Genomic DNA, 15,288 nt, shown 5'->3' on the forward strand with positions numbered 1-15,288 from the left:
ATACTTTCTTTCAGAGAGAAAACAATACTGTTCCTTGACCTCATATTCATTATTTTTGGTTAACTGTGATCAGACAAAGAGATACTTCATTCAGAAATTGATCCATTTCCTCACTCAACCCCCTTGTTTCCACTTTTGCTATGTGCAAAAAGCAGCTTAAACATTCTGCTAAATATCTTCTCACGAGAAAAAACGTAATTTGGTTTTGGAACAGTTGACAGAATTTAAGTTTTTTTTTTTGGATGAACTGTCCCAAACAGTCAGACAGGTGTAGGTCTAACAAAAATCTTTAACGTCGGTGACAAACATTTCAGGTCAACTGTTTTTCCATTCCTTTCTCTCATTCCATTATTCTTCACTCTGCCTGTTGAGGTATTTCTCTTTCCTTTCCTAGCATGCTCTTTGACACTCTGTCTCTCAATCGCTCCGTCTTTTCTCTCACTGTGTGTCTCTCTTTGGTGTCATTGTGTCAGGTAGTGACAGAAAGACTCACCCACCCTGAATCTCCTCATGTCAGCTCTTATTCCCTCACAGCTCATCGCCCACACGCTGTCACACCAGCGCAATTCGTGGAAGCTGATCATACCTCACCCAATCAACAGGCCACAGCTTCTGATCTAACCTGTTGCCCCGAGCCTGTTTTCTCCTGACAAGCACAGATTGGCCTTTGACCTCTGGAAGAAGAGAGCTCAATTCCTCGGTGAAGAAAGACAGAAGTTCATGGAGGAGTGATGTGGGAAGCAGAGTGATGACATCGTCCTTGTCCACCTTATGCGTTCCTTCAGCTGCTGATGGTTCAGTGGGCCTTCTTTATTGCTCTTCAATAAAAGAAAAGGCTATTACATCAGGAAAATAATAATCACATGTATAATAATAATAATAATAATAATAAAAACCCTGTTTGGTGACACCTCGGATATAGGATTAAAAAATGTTTTTACATTAAAAATAGTAATATTGTGAAATATTATTGCAAATAAAAATAACTGTTTAATACATATTTTTAAATGTCATTTAGGCCACATTTACACATAGCCGGGTATTTAGAGAAATGAATATTTCCCCCCTCCGTTTTCAAAAATAACATTGTGCACACACATCGTTTTCAAAAAAGTTGTCGTTTACATCAACCCGCATAAATACGCCGTCGAGCGCCATCATAACTATGCCAAACCTATGGGCGGCAGTGTAGGGAGAAGGATAAAGCCATGCAAGCCAATCAGAATCCTCAAAATCGACAACAACGAATAACACAAGCGACTTCCTGTTCCTTTCAAAATGCTTCATGATGTAAGCATTTTCTGGCGCATAATGTGACGTTTGAGAACCTAAAACCCCGTTTCTCCCAGTTGACACGGCAACACATAACCGGCGTTTTCAGAAATCTCCACTTTGGCCGGAGTTTTTAGAAATAATCGTTTTCTGGGATAAAAACGGCGTTTTCGTGTAAATGACAGGCCAAAACGCAGGGAAATATCTGTGTTTTCCCATCGTGTAAACTGGGCCTTACTCATGCAATGGCAAAGCTGAATTTTCAGCAGCCTTTACGTAACTGTTGAAAGCAGTTGTGCTGCTTAATATTTTTGTGGAAACCATGAAACATTTTTTTTTCAGGATTCTTTGATCAATAGAAAGTTTGAAAGAAACTAATAGTTGTGAAATAGTAAAAACTTTTATATTGTATCAAAAGATTTCTCAACTTAATGTTTTTAATCAAACATAAAGGGTTAGTTCACCAAAAAATTTAAATCATAATTTACTCACCCCCAAGCCATCCTATGTGTATATAACTTTCTTCTTTCAGAAAAACACAATCAGAGTTATATTAAAAAATATCCTGGCTCTTCCAAGCTTTATAATGGGAGTGAATAGTAACTGAGATTTTGAAGCCCCAAAAAGCGCAAGTGACCTCTGACCCGACGCACAACGTATTGAAGAACATGGAAGTGCAGAGGAAAGAGCAAAAAATGAATTAGAAGTATAAAACAAAGATAAATGTTGAATGATTTCGATATAAGAGAAGAGGAGCTTGAGTTTGTTGCCCAGCCCTGTTTGTTTGAACCAAGAGAGGCGTCTCAACTAAGCTTACGCTACTCCTACATCCTTCGTCAATGGTCGGGTCAGAGGTCACTCTTCCGCCAGAACAAGACTCGCGATGGTCGTTACCGGAAGCCACCGATTCTGGTTTATAAAGTTATAAATATGGATATTTGTCTTACAAAAATGCATCGCTTCACTTCAGAATGCTTTTATTAACCCCCTGGAGCCGTGTGGAGCACTTTTATGATGGATGGATGCACTTTTTTGGGCTTCAAAATCTAGGGTACCATTCACTCCCATTATAAAGCTTGAAAGAGCCAGGATATTTTTTTTTATATAATTCTTGATTGTGTTTGGCTGAAAGAAAGTAATATACACCTAGGATGGCTTGAGGGTGAGTAAATGGGTGAACTAACCCTTTAATGTGTGCATTATTTCTTTACAAAGACTTACTCTTTAAACAGATTCGCAATTATTTTGCTTTATGCAGCTATTAGACACATTAATGAAAGGGAATATAGAACTTTGTGTGATGTTCTGTGAAGGCTGAATTTATAAGAATGTTTACTTAACACAAAACAGATCCGAGTTAACACATAACCCTTACGAAAAAGAAGTATACTTCAAGTTCATTTAATGAAGTATACTTAAGTAATGTTCAAGTATATTTTATGTAGTAAGTATACTAATATCAATACTGCTTGGGACTAAATTGGCCCACTTTTAGTATATATAAAAGTATACGTTTAAGTGTACTATAAGTGTAAGAGTAGTAAACTACTTAGTTTACTGTTTTAATACTAGTAAATTTTTTAGTTGATGAAAGTACACACTTAAGTGTACTCTCAGTAAACTACTAGTTTAGTAGTTTATACTGCAAGTATACTTGTAAGTTTTCTTTAAGTGAACATAACATTATACTTATAGTTTACGATAAGAGACGCGTCTTGCCTTGCCTAAACTAAATTCTGCCTGATCAGCACTGAGATGAAGCTCACGTTAAAGTGTTTTCACACACAATCGTGTTTGTGTGAGAGGTATGGTGCCCTGGGGCAAATACTGAGCACACAGACACAGGTGAATGGCACACAAGGGAAAGTCTCTGCCATGAGGAAGAATTTATAGAACCTCGCTGAAACCTGATAAACTTACATTCCCATAACATATCCGCTCCGGTGTGTGTGTGTGTATCGAATGCTTCACAATTTACCCCAAAGTCCTACAGTGACCTTTCCTCCAACCTGTCTCTTTCTTTAATCTGGTACCACTCCAAATTTAACTGCTTTGTTGACTTTTCGATCCATAATACCACATGTACTATGTCTCTGTTTTGTGAAATGCCTCACACTCTTGCTTGTGGAGTGCAGTCAGTGCACTGAGCATGGCCTCTGAATTTCATTCTATATCCCTGCACTGTATACATGGATGCAGAAAGGTGGAAAAACACACATCTATTTGTCTGCTAAGCTTATGTTTACCATTAAGATAAATATCACTATGACAGTGTAATCCTCTTCCGTCAGCCCATCCCCATTCATGCATTAGAAGAATGATTGACAGGCCATTGCCGTGTGTAGATTCTCAGCAGGATGTCCAGCAGGAACATTAAGCTGTTGGTTCAAGCATGCAACCTCATTGCACAGCACAAAATCCTGCACAAGATCTGCTAGGTACATGTGTTGTATAAAAAGGATTAGAAGAATTATTTAAACTATTTATTGAAATTCATAAATTATGGCAAAGATAGCTGTTTTGTTTGTGGTTGCGTTGGAATGGATCAGACTTTACCATATCTTGCTTGCTACTTTGTGTAATATAGTGGTTCCCAACTGTGTGTCCCTGAGGGTTTTTTGGCCATAGGCCTATATTTGAAGAGTTCAGATGCAAAAGCCTCTAAGTGCCAGTGCCATCTGAAATTTTCTTCTGGAATGATCATTTTTATAAAGCTTGTATATTTAAGTTCAGTATTTTCACTTAAATGACAATTAATAGGTAATTTTTATTGCCATTTAAATGAAATTACTGAACTTAAATATACAAGCTTGATAAAAATGATCATTCTAGAAGAAAATTTCAGATGGCATTTAGAGGCTTTTGCATCTGAACTCTTCATTTATTTATTTTATTATTCATGCTTTGTTAAAGCTAGAAAAGAAAAATGTTAAAATTACATGTTAAAAAACACACTGGTTTATTGCCTACTGTATGTGTGATACAGTATGTGTATGTAAATGCAATAGGCAACACTATGACCACCATAATATAATAGCCATTAACCATCTTTGGAAGAAGCGCAACGTATTTTTAATACCACGATGTATAGCCTATTGTTGATTAAATGTAATAAAGAGAAGCTTTTAGATTAAAATACAGCTTTAAAATGACCGAGTCTACAAGGGGTATAGTATTAATTAGGTTGTGTTGCGCATCGACGTAGCAACGTGAGCGCGACCTGATTAATATTCATAAGATAATCCTTCACCATAGTAGGATTCATGATTTCGCTTGCGGGCCAGACGAATATCTTGTTTGAAATGCGTCACATCTTCACTTCTGGGATTATCAAAGTCAAGTTTCAACAAATAACAGAGGTTATGTTGAATTTAAGGCAAAGATAAAAAGATTTTTTATTTTTTAAATTCGACGTGGTGTATCAATGTAGGCTAGTTTTCTCGTCGTCACACCAGCAGTCTATTAGTATTAGGCCATGTACACTCACGCTAACATTACTTTAGTTAAATTAATAAACAATAATTAGTTATATAATAATTCAACTATAAATAATTTATTTGTATTATTTATGTGGACGTCACATTAACTAATTAAAATTCATGAGCAGGGACCTGGACCAATTTGTCACAAAATTATACCACAAACAGGAACTATTTATCTACTGCAGATATTGATCAAGTCTTGTTATGGCTACAGAATTGAAACAAAGACAATCAATAGCACTGAAACCAGAAGCTTGACAATGATTGTATGTAGTGCTTGTTGAAATAAAGATTGAAAGTAAAGGTTAACTGCTGATAAGCTGACAGATTGTTTGTACTGAGAGTCAGCATTAATAAATCTTATTGGCTTTAGTGCAGACGCCATGTTCAAACAATGAAGCATTTAAGAAGATTAAACAAGAATGTACGACAATGTATTTTGCAGTGTTTGTGAAAACAGGATTGTGGAATATATGATATCTCTAATCTTTATTTGCAGTGTGGGCTGAAGCACATCAAGCAACATGTATTGACATCTGAAAATATTACTCCTTTATTGTTTACATAAAAAATAGACCATTTTTAATATGTCTATCAAACCTAGATACCTGGGAGTATCCTCTGTTTCACTCCCAAAACAGCTTCCTTGCCCTGTGCAAGCACCCACGTCCGCAAACATGCACAGATTCACACACATCAGGTTTGATGGATGAGGAAATAGATGGCAAATTGCTGTGTCCAGTCTGATGGATGACATCATTTGGCCAATGTGCTGATCATGTATGCCTAAAAGTTGAGTCTCCTTTTTCCTCCTCGCTTTGTTTACCATTGATTTTCCCAGCTTGTTATGCTCCCTTTCCCTTTGAATCTAATTCATGGAAAGGACCACATGGTGAGACCCCGTCTCTACCCATCAGCCTCTGCTCCGCACCATCCATCTCTATCTGAAGAGCGCTGGGCATGATAAATAAACATTCCCCCTGACACACACCTGTCATTTCTTCTAAATATTCTTCATTCTTTCAATATGAACCAATGTCCTCCATTCTGTACATTTCACTAGGGTGATGTGAGTATTTGTTTCATGCCATTAGTTTTTGTGTGTAATGAAACAGCAGGAGGGCGACGGAATCTGTGAATCCAGTAAGAGACATTTCCAAATTCTTATAGGTCTATATTTAAACTGGCATTACCATTACATCTATAAAATATGCATTCCAAGAGAAAAAAGAATTGAGTTCTGCTTGCTTTTGTGTCACTATGAGAGTTTGTGGCAGTCATGCGTTCATATATTCATATGGGGTGCGAGCGATGGGGACAGCTGCTGATTGATGGAGAACAGACTGTCGAGGTGGCCAGGTTTATGAGCCAAGCTACATTTGAATATTGAGAGTGTGTCTGTGTCACCCACCCCATATTGAGAATTATTTGACAATGCATTATGTTCAAAACCTGTCACATAAAAATATAAGCAAGTCCTCCCTAGTGTGTGAACATTATGGCATGAAGAATGCCCTTTTAGACCTCCTCTTGGACCTTTTTCTGTCCACTTCTTCTTTTAAGAGCCCTCCAAATAAGAAGAAATGCCAAAAAAGTTTGGAAACAATAATACAGTAATTTTAAGGTTTTTTTTTTTTTTTTTTTTTTTTTTTAAAGAAGTCTCTTATGCTCACTAAGGCTGCATTTATTTGATACAAAATAAAATACAGAAAAAAACTGATATTGTGGATCATGCTGAAGACTAATGGCTGATGAAAATTCAGCTTTGCATCACAGAAATAAATTATATTTTAAAGTATATTAAAATAGAAAAGCATTATTTTAAATTGTAATAATATTTCACAATATTTCTGTATTTTTTGATCAAATAAATGCAGGCTTGATGAGCATATGAAGAGTTCAGATGCAAAAGCCTCTAAGTGCCATCTGAAAATTTCTTCTAAAATGGTCATTTTTATCAAGCTCGTATATTTAAGTTCAGTATTTTCACTTAAATGACAATGAAAATTACATATTAATTGTCATTTTCAGATGGCACTTAGAGGCTTTTGCATCTGAACTCTTCATATATATAATTTAGAAGTTGTAAATTACATAAATGTATTAAAAGTATTTAATCAAATATATATATATTTAAAGACATTATAAATGATAATATATATAAATGAGATTATATAAATAAAAAATTTATAAATACATTAAAATAAATAATTCACTAATTTATTAATAAATAAATTAAGAAATTAATAGTATTTAAAAGATAGAAATTATTGCTTTATAGATTCAGTTTTTTTTTTGTAGATTCAGGTATTTTTCATTTCTCACACAATAAATGTGTACCAACCAAATCCCAAATTTAAAAAACGTATGCAGAGAAAAACAACACAGAGTGTATGTATACAAAATCCTGTAAAAGTTTCATTTTCTACAAAAACATGATGTTTAAGATAAGATATTCACAGATTTTTTATTTTATTTAATTATTTTGGGTAACTTTTTAAATTGCTGACATTTTCAACCTAATGGCCAAGTTACTTTCATGCAGCGCAGCGCGACAGACACTGAGAGATGTTCACGGCACGGTGAGTGTGGAATCAGACAGAGCAAAGAGATTCCTGCTGACAGCTCCTGTGTAGCTCTGTGAAAGCGATCACACCCTGTTACAACGTGGAGGAGGACTTTTGTCACCACAATGAATCAGGGGAGGGAAGGAACACGGCAGAGGCTGGCGAGAGCCACTCTAGCGAGATCAAGAAGCAGCTAATGAGGAATTGTTAGATCCCAAAATTAAAGCCGGGATGTCTGTTTGTACTAGGCCCCCTGACTGAGAGAATTACAGTTTCTGAATGAAAAAAACAACACATGCAAACATTGTTGTTTGAGTTAGCGTACAGACTTCCGCGATTCAAAACGACACTTCAGCAGACTAATCAGACAAAAAAGGAAAATGATGCATTCTGTTACGGGACTCGAAGCAGAATCCAAGATGGTAGAGGAATTCAGTTAGCTTGTGTGAGGACTGGGCAGCTCAGCAGGAGGAGATAGTGAGGAGTGACACCTCAGGGGTTAACAACTGCATGCCCTTTACTATTATAACACACAACCATTGTCAGACTTGAGAGGGCTTTTGGAAATTAATTTAGCCGCTCAACAGCTTCTTTACCAAGAGCACGAGTCAATAACATATTCCCTGGAGTCATGTAGCTTTTTTTTTTTTTTTACATCTGTCAGTCATGTGTAGAGTGTGAGGAGAAGTGGGCATTATTGACCACTTACAGGGCTTAATGGGCCCCCCAGGCCAACACTCTCACCCTCTCACCCACCCTCGTTCTCTGTTTCACTCGGTTTGATGAAAATGATTTTCAGACTGTTAAGTGAAATCAAATTTGTAAAGCAAACTAAAATTAAAAGAGTAGCAAATCAAAATGAATATCCATCTTTCATACTGTACACCATAATGTTGCAATCCCTAAATGTAATTGTAAGCATTTAAAAATATATATATTTTTATTTAGAAAAAAATTGTATATAATTTAGTGATTTAAAAATATGAATAAATATTATTCATTATCAGCCAGAATTTTAATAGAATTTATCAAAAAGTTTTTAAAAATCGAATTAAATATGTCACATTGAATAAACGCATCTGCCAAATGCATGAGAACATATAAAATGAAGTTAAATAAAGGCAGGGCATGTTGTCACACTTTCTGCACAGTAGTAATTTGTCACAATGGGAACCTGCTGATATTCAGCTGGTCTTTTGTAAGTATTAATGGACTATTGTTAATGCTTTCACTCTTAGCTCTTCTTTCATGGCTAACAGCCAGACTTCTTACCCAATGCAATTTATCAGACCCCACTGAAACTCTCCCAAACTCAGCAGAGCAATACTGTGAGGCAAGATTTAGTAATCCTTATGCAATTCTGCTCAACCATCACTGTTGTGCTTTTGACAGCAAACAAAAAGTTCAATCTTTTGTTTTACAAAGAACATAAGAAAACTACATCAATGCCGTAACAACTGGATGCGGGGGCTCTGATTATTTGTATACTGGTGTCATCAATTTGTCAACATGAAGAAATTATATTAAAGTGTAATTTAGAGTGTTATAAAAAAAATGGCACAAAATAATGTTAAAGCAACACTAGGGAACATTTTTTACCTTAAAATAATGTTTCCAAAATCGTATCAGTGGTTCATCAAGTCATAACAGGGTGAAAGACACTTCTGGATTCGCTTTGCAGCCCTATGTCTGATATAACCACACTATGCAAGTTTGCCAAACCGGGTCGCGTTTCTGTAGTTCGAATGAGACATAAGAAAACTACACATTTTTTACGTCAAGCGTTACAATAGTCATTATTTAGTTTTTCTTCATTTCTGATGTCGCAATACATCATACTTTCATGAAATCATGCATCATACTCTACCTTGTCTGTGGACATCGTTCATTCCAAAGCCGGTGCTGGATAAACAGCGAGCGTGCGTGCGACAGTAGACTGCGGGCGGAGAAATTATTTACGACAGCGGTAATGGACAATTCCGCTTCCAACCTGTAGGGCGACCGCAGAGGCAAAGTTCCTTGGTGTTGCTTTAAAATTAAAGTACAAATGATGTACAAATAGTGCATCTCATTTGGCAGCTGTATAGGGAGCCCCTAAAGGGACATGGTGAAGGAAAAAAATATGGGATGGGAGGAAAAAGGAAAAATTACTTGTCAATGGCTCAAAATCTGGCCGTTCCACCCGAGAAACATTGCGTTCGCTCACAAAATGTTTTGCGTTCCCCAATAAGAAACTTTGCGTTCGCTCACAAAATGTTTTGCGTTCCCCCTGAGAAACTGCGTTCACTCGCAAAATGTTTCGTGTTTCCCCGTGAAACTTTGTATTCGCTCACAAAATGTTTCGTGTTTCCCCGTGAAACTTTGCATTCGCTCACAAAATGTTTCGTGTTTCCCCGAGAAACTTTGCATTCGCTCACAAAATGTTTTGTGTTCTACCAAGAAACTTTTTTTGTCTTCCCCCGTGAAACTGTGTTCACTCACACCCTGAGAAACTGTGTTCTCTCGCAAAATGTTCCGCGTTCCCCCGAGAAACTTTGCATTCATTTACAAAATGTTTTGGTTCCCCCTAGAAACTGCGTTCACTCGTAAAAGGTTTTGTGTTCCCCCTAGAAACTGCGTTCACTAGCAAAAGGTTTTGGTTCCCCCCCAGAAACTGCGTTCACTCGCAAAAGATTTTGGTTCCCCCTAGAAACTGTGTTCACTCGCAAAATGTTTTAGTTCCCCCCGAGAAACATTGTGGACAAAATGTTTTGCGAGAGAACGCAAAAGCATTGACATAATTTTTCCTGTTTCAATGGGCAAAGACTTCAAATTGACTTCAAATTGTGTACATTACATTATTATTTTATGAAATATATTTTTGCAGTTGTTTGTTTTAATCCTACCTATCACAAAACAACCAGCCACGAAATGTATGACCTTTAAAATGATACTTAGTCTTAACCTTTTTACTCATATGGTGTTCATTATACATGAGCACATACATTTGTCTTCAAGGAAAAACAGAACATGTCTGGCTGACTATGTAGGAAGGCATCTCGGTGGCCGTGCTCATATGGCCATGGACACAATCACTGTGGTTAAAGCTCTCAGGTAAGCAAATATTTCGAAGCAAACATGAGCAACTCAACAGTCGGAAGATGTACACAAGCCCTCAGTTTCTTCCCCTTTTAAAAACTTTTCTACCTTTCTTTCTGCATGCCCTGAAAAAGTCAAACTAGTTGTAAAATCCCTCTTCTTGCCCGCAGGACAGAAATCACCTAGCCACATGCCTGGTGGGCTTGCTCTAAGCTGAGCTGGTTTGAAATGCATGATTGCCATTCTCCAAACTCTCACTATTCCTCCGTTTCACTCTTTGTTGACACACAGATAAATGAGTAACACATCAAAGGGAGGCGGTCGTACTCTCTCTCGACCCACAGCACCGGTTCCCCCCTACCTCAATCTTCTTTAATTTTGCAGATAAAATCAAAGAGCCTCATTTTCACCTCTTCACTTGAAGCAAGGCGCTGGACCATGGTGCTAAGAGGAAAATCAATCCGGACTAAGTGAGAGATCAAACTCGATATGTACGTTTAGGATTCAAGTGACAGTATCTTCATTACGCCAAACATACCTATCAGCAAATGATGCACGAGGGACACGCTTGGAACTGTCGAATAGCATTTCAACCCATCCAAGAAATCTTTTCAAGTCATTTTTAATGGCTTTGAGCTACAGTGAATGGGCTAAAAATTAAATTAGCATTATTAACATCCTTTACTCAAGCCATAGTTCTTTTTCGTTCTTCGCTTAGGGGGAAAAAGTAAGCTATTTTCTGTGAATGTGTGAGACTTCTGATTCTATAGCTGCTATAGGGAAATAACGAGAAGAATAACAAAGTGCAGTAAACATTAAAACTATTTGCGCTACAAACCAGTGTGTTTATAATTACCACAATACATTAAAAATAATACAGTAAAAAGTACCAGTTTGCAATATCAAGCTGCTGTTTTGTACAGCTAAAAATAACTAGAAGCGAGTGACACTGGAAGCCAGACACGTTCAGTTTCTAAATTGCTGCGCTTGCTCTTCCGTTAAATATAGATGCTGTTGGTGAACATTCCGATGTCGCCTATGCTGCGATTAGATAAATATATGCAAATATGTGCTGTGCGCTTTTCTCTCAATAACAAAATAAAGTTTAAACACACAAAAAATGACAGTGGTGAGAAAATGGCAGTTATGAAAGCATTTGATCATAGCGATGTGGATATGTTTGCACAAGCTCTGCAATTCGGCACTCTTGCATTTATCTTGGAACAATTTGAAACAATATTGGTTTAAAGCAAGCAGTTTTACAGTATTAAACATGAAAAAACAGTGTCAGTGTCTCTTTCAATTAGATTTCCAGCTTCAATGTCTACTACATTGTTAAAAAATTATATGATCAACAAGCTGTGACAACATATGTTTTTACATTGCTTTAACTTTTTATGTGATACAAGATTCAACTCATTATTTTAAGTCAGTTTAATGTAATTTAAGTTGCAATGACTTAAACATCCAAGTTTATTGTACTTAAAAATTAAAGGCAGCAACTTTTTCTACAGTGTATAAATCAGCTCTCCAGTGTGTTCATGTTCTCTAAACAAACTTTGTTTTAGCTTGATTTTGTTCGAAATGATGTCCCACCAGGTCATTCTTCGATCTCGGGGCTTTTATGATGTCTTTTGTTTCACAGTGGATGGTAATGTTATACATAGATTGCATCATCTCTTTTTGCTGTTAAGAAAACTGCTATGGTGTTTTTTTTTTTTTTTTTTTTTGCTTAATTCATAAAATTTCTCCCAAACAATCTTCTGCTGGGACACTGGGCTTCATCCATGTTTAGACTCCATTCACTCAAATCAGGTTGGTGGAACTTACCTCAGCATGACATCAGTGCTCCACAATGAGGAGCTTCAGGTGCCATTGTACAACCTTGGAATCAAATCAGCTATTCCCTATAGAGGAAAAGAGAAACTGCGGTTTACCATGTATTTATATATTTGATTTTTTTTTTCTTTTTTTTGAAAGATGCCTGCTTTAAAAACCCTGACCAAGCAGCGGAAGCCAAGAATGTCACTCCTCTACGATACCCGTCTAATGAGGCTCTATAGCAAACTTTCAGCTCAACATAATATGAATTATTTGTCATCTGTGTGTGTGTGTGTGTCTTCGGAAAGGTTGAGTAAATCAGGATGAAGGAAGGCCTTGACGGAGAGATGTGGCATTAGCCCGAGGGCTCGTAGCACAGTGAGGGTAGTTAGCTCACAACATACTGCCATCATTAGGACTGCAGACGGGCCACTGCAGTCACACACACTCACAGCCCTATCAAAAACTCCCAGCGTATCAAGCAACACATGCCACCTCCCATTCGCCTGACTCCCCTACCTCTAACTATCAAAGCATCTCTTTATTTCTTCTATACCGCACGCTAGTTTACTTTAGCACTTTTTTTTTTATGATTATGATCTATTGGTGTTTTTCCACTGCATGGTGCGGCTCGGTACGGCTCACCTGGTACTTTTTTTAGTACCACCTCGGTTGAGGTTCCAAGCGAGCCGTACCGATATTAAAATGTGACGTGTAAACACTATAGATCACTGATTGGTCAAAGAGAATCGTCACTACCAGCGTCATTGGATTTGCGACACAAGACACCAAACCCGCTAGATTTAAATAGTCAGCAACAGCCACCGCAGTATCATTTGTTCGCACAACTTTTTTAAACGATTAGCTTTAAACGACCGTCGCACCAGCTTGAAAAAAGTAATGACTGTATCTTGGTCAGTAGATGAGGTGGCGACGCAAACATATAATAATCAGTCTATAATTCAACCCACTTTAAAGAGGTACTAAAATGCAGTGGAAAAGCAAACCGAGCCAAAAGTAAAGCGTGCCGAGCCGAGTCCTACCACACAGTGGAAGAGCGCCATGTGATTATCATGTGATGAAGGCCCCCATTCTCCTTCCCTTTACCTCTGTACAGATAAAACGGTGTCAAAATAGTTTCGGTCCACATGGCTACTCGGAAGCGATAAATAATTCTGTATTATACATTTTTAAGGCCAGACATTTGTTTAGGTCAATTTGTAAAGAAAGACTACACGGCTGCGCACATATATATTTAAAGGGTACATAACATGCACAGTTTCACCTAATCTCATGTTAATCTTGAGTACCTATAGAGTAGTAGTGCATCCTTAATATCTCAAAAAAGTGTTTAGTTTGATTATATTTAGAAAAGAAAAATATAGCTTTCCGATTCTCTCCGGAAAAAGCCGAGGTCCTGGAGGCGGAGCTATAGAGTCAAGCGGTAGTTCTTGATTTCCAGCAAAAGACAGAAATCTGATCCAGTTGTACTTACATGAATGGGGTCTTTTATCACTGGGACCGCTCCACGTTTTAATAGCAAACGATTTGCAAATCCAGCGTCGACCTGAGCCTTGTTAATAAAACATTCGTCAATGAAACGACCAGAACACACAACCGCACTTCCTACACTCCGTTGCTGCCCCGGAAAAACAAACTGCATCCACTGTTCCTGTAACACTGGGTTCTTTGGAAAACTGAACACGGTAAGCTTTCCCTCACATCCAAATACACACTTTTTTGGAGACATTCTTGAACAAATCCTATGCAGCGCTGCCGATGATTTCCTGTTGAAGCGCGTTGATGTGCGCGGTCTCGCTCTCCTCTGGTCGACGTGCTCGCGGGCGAGCTTTTCCGAGAGAAATGCTCATATAAGGAGTTGCACTCTGATCTACGTCATTAGATCCACGATCTAAAAAAAACCAGCCGAAACTTGTACCAACCCGGAAGTAAGATTTTCAGCATAGAAATTCTCCGTTATTCGTCCAAAATATTTTTTTTAAACTTTGCCCATGTTTAGCATGAGAATCTATCTCTTTAACACTGTAAACAACTCTGAATACATGAAACACCATTGTACCCCCCCTTTAAACGCAATTACCTATAGACTAAACACGTAATACGCATGTGCACACCGTCAGCGTTTTCACAGGTTTGCGTTTTTAAAGCTTATATATATATATAGCCTATATATATATATATATTAGGGGTGTAACGATTCATCAACTACATTGATGTATCGATTTATATTCCTATGATCCAACTACATCGATCTGTGCTCGGCAAGTTGGCCTTCCGAACGACATATATCGATCTAATATCGTTTTAAAAGGCAATGAATCGATTGTATCGGTAGGAAATAACGCGCGGCATTGGATTTAAACACGTCAGACTTTATATGAATGTTTTTTCTAAGCACTTTTAATGATAAAGGCGTTAAACGTTACTCGATTCAGTCTGCCTATCTGTGACGTCGTATAAATAAAATAAAAGGAAGATGAAAAATAAGTTATAACCGTAATTAAACTAAACTATACCTGTTCTATCTCCATACAGCATATATTCTCTGGCTCTGTAGGCATTATTGTCCGACTCCGGGTCAAATGAACACCGCTCCGGAGAGTTTCTGTCTTGATATTATTATTCTGTGAGATGAGATTTTCCACAGAGCGCGAGCTCATTTGCATTTAAAGGGATACACACTAAAAACAGCACGTTTTTCTCAGCCCCAAAAAGTGACAATTTAAACATGCTGTAAAAAATCTGTCGGGTATTTTGAGCTAAAACTTCACAAACACACTCTGGGGACATCATAGATTTATTTTACATATTGTGAATGGGCATAATAGGTGCCCTTTAAGGGATAGTTCTATAGGGATTTTTTAATTTTTTTTAATTTTTACCAAACCTGAATGACTTTCCTCTGTGGAACACAAAAGGAGACATTTAAGGCTGGGTGATTTAAATCAATATTAATATAAATATAATAAAACCAATTTTACGGGATACTAAATTAAATGGAAGCTTACTCAATAGAGTTTACTTGTAAAGAAACATGTTATGATTAT

At 37.3% G+C, this 15,288-nt stretch overlaps 1 long non-coding RNA gene across 1 annotated transcript; it reads right to left on the minus strand.

Annotated features, from left to right (window-relative positions):
* Nucleotides 1-706: 706 nt before the first annotated feature.
* LOC307147495 lies at nucleotides 707-14,828 on the minus strand. Its single transcript, XR_013819317.1, has 3 exons — nucleotides 14,758-14,828; nucleotides 12,230-12,306; nucleotides 707-818 (listed from the first exon to the last, which is right to left on the minus strand). It is a non-coding gene; the product is annotated as an uncharacterized lncRNA (long non-coding RNA).
* Nucleotides 14,829-15,288: the final 460 nt, after the last annotated feature.

This window comes from Squalius cephalus (assembly GCF_949319135.1).
Source record: "Squalius cephalus genome assembly, chromosome: 19".
Classification (NCBI taxonomy): domain Eukaryota; kingdom Metazoa; phylum Chordata; class Actinopteri; order Cypriniformes; family Leuciscidae; genus Squalius; species Squalius cephalus.